General features: G+C 38.3%; 1 long non-coding RNA gene across 1 annotated transcript in view; it reads left to right on the top strand.

Moving 5' to 3' along the window:
- Nucleotides 1–308: 308 nt before the first annotated feature.
- The window catches only part of LOC129048301 (uncharacterized), a 39,472-nt gene continuing 33,780 nt past the window's right edge, over nucleotides 309–6,000 (top strand). Inside the window, exons 1-2 of the long non-coding RNA XR_008510531.2 lie at nucleotides 309–494; nucleotides 4,488–4,649. This is a non-coding gene — a long non-coding RNA (uncharacterized LOC129048301). The remainder of the gene's footprint in view (nucleotides 495–4,487; nucleotides 4,650–6,000) is intronic.

Here is a 6,000-nt window from a genome sequence, read left to right as displayed (position 1 = left end):
GGTAGCTCACGCCTGTAATCCCAACACTTTGGGAGGCCAAGGCAGGAGGATTGCTTGAGTTCAACAGTTTGAGACTAGCCTGGGCAACATAGCAAAAATTTTTTAAAAAATTAGCTGGGTATGGTGGTGTGCACCTTTAGTCCCAGCTAACTTGAGGATCACTTGGGCCTAGGAATTTGAGGCTGGAGTGAGCTATGATTATACCACTGCACTCCAGCCTGGGTGACAGAGTGAGACTCTGTCTCAAACAAAAAGATTCTAAATTACTGAAAAGAATTTTGAAACTATGACAAAGGAACCCTCTCTAATGTTTTCCGCAGTCATCCTTGGTCCCAAGTAGCCAAGTGGCTCCCAGGAAGGCTGTGAAGGGCAGGGCCTGAGTCCTGAATTTACATACACCAGGTGTAGAGCTAAGGACAGAAGACAGAGCTGTGAAGGAGAGGCCTGGAAGATGGAACCCCTCCCAGAATAGCCAGGAGGCAAAGCTGAGGCAGGTAAGAAGGGGCCATATTGGGCCTGATTCTGCCTGGTAGCTGCTGGTCTGGGCACTGAGAACATGTCCCTAGGCCTCACCATGGCCACCTATTCAGACCCCCAACTCCAGAGGCTCAAAACCAAAAAACATAAGTTCACAGTCTGTCAAATCAAACAAGTGTCTAATTATTTTCAACTGGCAATTTTGAATCCATTCCTATTTTATCAACAATTTTCAAATTGGCTTTATTTACCAAATACTATCACATACACATAACACATATAGATATACAGACACACAGACGGAAGCAGATTTTATGCCTTTCATAAGGATTCTCATTTGCTAGCTTCGAAATAGTTTTTCTTTTCCCCATTCACACTATCAATCTTCCAATTATCTGTTTCATTGCCCTAAGTAATTGTTAGCTAGGCAACCCTAAACTTGCATTTCTAAAGGGACAACTCAGGTGAAACAAGGTAGAAAGTTTATATCTCAAAAGCATAGAAATAAGATTTGAGACCTAAATACTGTTCCATCATTCACTCTAGCCAAGGAAAAAATAGTGTAAGTAAAAGTTTACTTAAAACAAGCTGTCCAGAAAAGTACCTTAAACAAGGTATGAGTTGTTATGTAAATTTAAAACAATGGTAAGTTTCTAATGTATACAGGCAGACACCCTTACAAATGGAGGTTTCCTTTATAGATGTAAATTTGTTTTTAAAAAAGCTTTCAAAATAGCCAATTAAATGCCAGAAAGGTGTATTTTAGTTCTAGGAGTGGTGTTTTTTGCTGTTGTTGTAGTTGTTTTTTGTTTTTTGTTTTTTTTAACTTAGCTACTGTTTCTTAGCTAAAATTACTGAGTTCAGAGTGGAGCCTGTTAAGGAATAAAGCAAAGAAATCATTCTCTATGCCTGGACTCAGCATGGATAGATCTGAAAAGGAAGCAAGTCTATTTCATCTCTAACAAGTCTATCAAAATGTTTTATAAACATTTTACCCAGGATAGCTTTCTTTTTGCCTTCAGGGTAGGATAGTAACTAAGCCAAACATTTAGCAGATTTAATTCTTCTTATCAATTAAACAGTTAAGCTTTTTATTTGCCTTTTATAAAGAGTATTTTCTTTGAAAGCAACAAAAACATTGAAATCTTTTTAGAAGCTTCACATTAATAGGCATCACTGGATGACTCTAATTTGGGAGCCCTCATTTTCAAATTCGATTTTTTGTTTTTTAACAGCTCTTTATGGCCATCATCAAATGTATTTCTTAAAGTGAGGTGTTGTCCATCTGGAATGTTGCATTGTAATGTTAAATTATCTTTGGTAAGATTTTGCCATTTCTATAGCATTTACTGCTTCTGGGACCTAATATTTATACATGTAAATGTAGGCATAGTTGGAAGGTAGATTCCTTAATTTCTGAATTTCTGAAGAAATTAAGGATCTTATTTTTACCTTGAATCTTGGCTTTGGTTCTCATATTCTCTTAATCAACTTAGTCAATGATTTTTCCCTACTTAAAGTGTGCAAGAAAAAGAAAGGGGGTAGAACACAAAAATATCTGCAAATTTCCAAAAGCTACAGTTTGCACCCCTGCAGTTTTGCCATCTACTGCGAGTTTCTGCCTGACCCCCTCAGGCATCCGAGGCCTCTAACTGGATCCAAGTCAGTTAATTATTGGATCCAGTTCAGTGCCTGACCCAGACCGGCTTTTGTCATGACTTCTAAATCCAATTCAGATAAAAAATGTGCTCAACCTCAGATAGCTCAAAACACAGATCCGTGGAGCTCTGGAATCCAAGAGAGAACTTATGATCCCCAGTTGCCGTGAGACAGCAAAGGACACAATGGGGCCCGGCAGGTCCCTGCTTGGTCCCTTGGTGCTCCTGGGAGACACTGGAATCTCTACTTCAAATTCTACTTTTGACACCGTCTAAATTTAGACAAACTAAATTTAACAAAGTTTAATTAAGCAAAGAGTGATTTGTGAATCGGGCAGCCCCCAAAACAAAACAGGTTCAGAGGGTCTCCAGCAGCAGCCATATGGTTGAAGATTTATGGACAGAAAAAGGAAAGTGACATATAGAAAATGGAAGTGAGGTACAGAAATAGCTGGATTGGCTACAACTTGGCATTTGCCTATTTGAACACAGTTTGAACACTTGACTGCCTTTGATTGGTCAAAACTCAGGGACTGGCACAAGAGTAGGTTACAGTCTGTTTACACATCCAGTTAGACTGCAATTCATTATGCACAAGAAAACTTTAGGCTGAACTTAAAAATGAAAATTAAGCTTAGCTTTAGGCTAAACAGTCATTGTTCCGAAGTCCACCTAGGCCTTCCCCTGCGCCTCTCATTTGATGCACAAATCACAATTGTCACGCCAGACGTCTTTATTTTTGTTTACTCTTAAAATCTTATTTTGTCTTACTCTTACTTTGGTAAGTTCCTCAGTGATGTCTTTTTTTTTTGAGATGGAATCTTGCTCTGTTGCCCAGGCTGGAGTGCTCAACTCAACGACTTAAATGTCCATCAGTAGAGGAGTGGTTAGCAAAATTATAGTATAGTATATCCTTATATTAGAATTCTATGCAGTCATTAAAAAGAACAAGGTAGAGCTGTTTGTTCTAATATGGAACACTCTCTGAGATATAATGTTAGGTAGAACAAATGCATAACAGGTGCATTGCTCTTACCATTTATGTAAAAAGAAAAAGGAGCTATGGCGATAAGTACATGTTATATTTGCAAATTTTAAATATGCTTATGTTTGCATTGTGTATCTCTGGAAAGATACATAAAAAATGATTGGCAGTAGTTGCCTCCATGAAAAGGGATCAAGGATAGAAGAAAGACTTACTGTTCATTATATACTCTTATGTACTATTTAATTTATTTTACATATGCTTGTATTAAATCTTTAAAAATCATAATATAGAAATTTAATCTCTAGGAAAAATCGTGCATTAAAGCGGAGTGTTGAATACTAGAATCCCTACTGCTCTTTGCTTTGCTTCTCTGGCAAGAGAGTTTTACAGTTACGAAGTAAAATAGCCTGTATTTGAGTTGGACTATTTCCCACATACTATAAAGAGAAATATTTCAACAGTCTTTCAAAGACAAAGTATAAATCAGTTAATGACAGTGCCTGGATTGGAACTGAGAGTTACAATGGTCATGTTTGTGTGTATTAATCCAACAGAAATTCTTACTTGACTCTAAGAAAATGAATGTGTATAAAGGCTGAAGAGGCAAATGGCTTTATAAAAATGACTTGATAAAAATAACCTCAAATTTTTGTAAGTAGCTGAGATTAAGCCAAGTATTTGAAAAACTAAGAGCCAGAATTTATGATCATAGAAATCATAAGCCAGGCTGCACCTGGGTAATCAGAATCGAGTGAGATTTCAGTTTCTGTATGGGGTGGGGGGAGTGACAGTTTGCATTGACCCTTCACTCATTCTACAAGCTTTACTGAGGCCCTACCCAGTAGATGCCCAGCGTGGTTCAAGGGGCTGGGGGCACAAGTGGAGAGGTCACTGTTATTTTCTCGCCCAGAATTCGTTTCCCCCTTTCCTGGTGACAGCATCTTGATTGTCCTTTGGGAAACCATCAATCCTACTCTTGGTGCCTGTGGCTGTTTTAGGAGAGACCAGCCTTGCATCCCTCCCCGCATGACTCCCACCAGCCACAGGAGGCATATCTGGCATATGCTAAGCCCCTGGCCACTGTGTTGTGCATGGAACACAAAGAAAAGCAATCCTGGGACTTCTGTGGAACTACTGAGAAGATTAATATCTCTCCCCCAGTGGAGACAGAAGTTGTAAGAATTTGAGCTTGAGGCTGCCAGCAGCCTGACAGAGGCCAACAGAAACCACCGTAGAGCTGAGAGAGACAGACTCTGGGTAGAATCATTTGGACGCTAGATCCAGCTACATCTGAAATAGATCTATCTCTGAACTTGGTAGTTCCAAGAATGAATAGTAATTTCCTTTTTGTCACTCGAAACCAGATGCTCGTGTCAAAGAGAAGAGCTACAAGACTGTTCCTGCCCCCAAGGTGCTCCAGTCCATTGGAGAGGCAAACACATAACTGAAAATGACTTACCTTGTGATGGCTGCTATGATGAGGTTCATACCTGGTGCTATAGGATACAGAGAGGCATAATAATGTGGTAAGACATTAGAGTTGCAGAGGATCTTTGAGTTTATCTGCAGTAATCACCCTATTCGAACGGAGACTCTGAAGCCTAGATTCACCCAAGAGATGGAATGTAACTAACAATGGTTTTGAACTGCACGCTACCCCTCTTGCATTAAAGTAATTAAATGGCATCTTTTCCTGGTTACCAACAATTTTTTTCAATATTCATTTATTTGATATTCATTTCTATGTATTCATTGAAGAAAATTTATAAAATATTTTAAAAGCCAAAGAATGAAATAAAAATACCCACACAAGTTTGGTCAATATCCTTAGAATCATCTTCCTTCGTGAATTCTTTATTAATTTTCTTTTTTAAAAAATAATAGAATCATGCTGGGCATGATAACTCACACTTGTAATCTCAGCACTTTGGGAGGCCAAGGCAGAACGATTGTTTGGGCCCAGAAGTTTGAGACCAGCCTAGGCAACATGGCAAAACCCTGTCTCTACAAAAAAAAAAAAAAAAAATTGCTGGGCATTGTGGTATATGCCTATAGTTCCAGCTACTTGGGAGGCTGAGGTGGGAGAACTGATTGAGCCCAGGAGGTTGAGGCTGCAGTAAGCTGTGGTCATGCCACTTTACTCCAGCCTGAGCAACAGAGCAAGACCCTGTCTCTAAATAAATAAATAAATAAATAAATAAATAAATAAATAAAATAGAATCACTTTGTTTCGTAACCTGCTTCCTAAATTTAACACCATTGTTTTGTAATCTGCTTCTTAAATTTAACACTAAATTATAACATTTATCCATATCATTAAGATACTATTTTACAAAGTACTTAATTGGCTATATAACTTATTAACCCAACATCCTTTTGGACAGTTAGGCTGCTTCCAAGTTTTAAAATTCTTATTCAGAGATGAATGTTTTTACAGATAAATCTTTGTGTCCATCCTATTTCCCTTGGACAAATTCTCATGAATGGAATTGCTAGATCAAGGAGTTCACATTTTCAGACAAAAGATCACTTTGCAATTTTAGGCCACGTAGGTCAATATTTTACAGCACACACTTAACCTTTACTAGAAAGGGCAAAAAACTAAAGTTAGCTGCATACAAGAAGTAACATGTATTATAATTGTAGGGGCTACCTTGCTAATACAGACAGGAGAGGGAATAATTTCACTGAGCCAGAAAGCCTATCTTCTGAGAGAGGAAGCAAGGCATGAATACACAACTTGTACATCTGTAACATATCATAAAATCTAAGAAGTAAGGTATTAAGAAGAAAAGTTATAAACACCAAGAGAACTCTGTGCCTTCACTCGCTCTTATTTTAAATCCATCCTTTACACTGCCCGTCCCCAGAGCCACT

This window comes from Pongo abelii, chromosome 8, assembly GCF_028885655.2.
Source record: "Pongo abelii isolate AG06213 chromosome 8, NHGRI_mPonAbe1-v2.0_pri, whole genome shotgun sequence".
In the NCBI taxonomy this organism is placed as follows: Eukaryota; Metazoa; Chordata; class Mammalia; order Primates; family Hominidae; genus Pongo; species Pongo abelii.
Note: the sequence above shows the minus strand (reverse complement) of the source record. Positions and strands in the feature narration are given on the sequence as shown.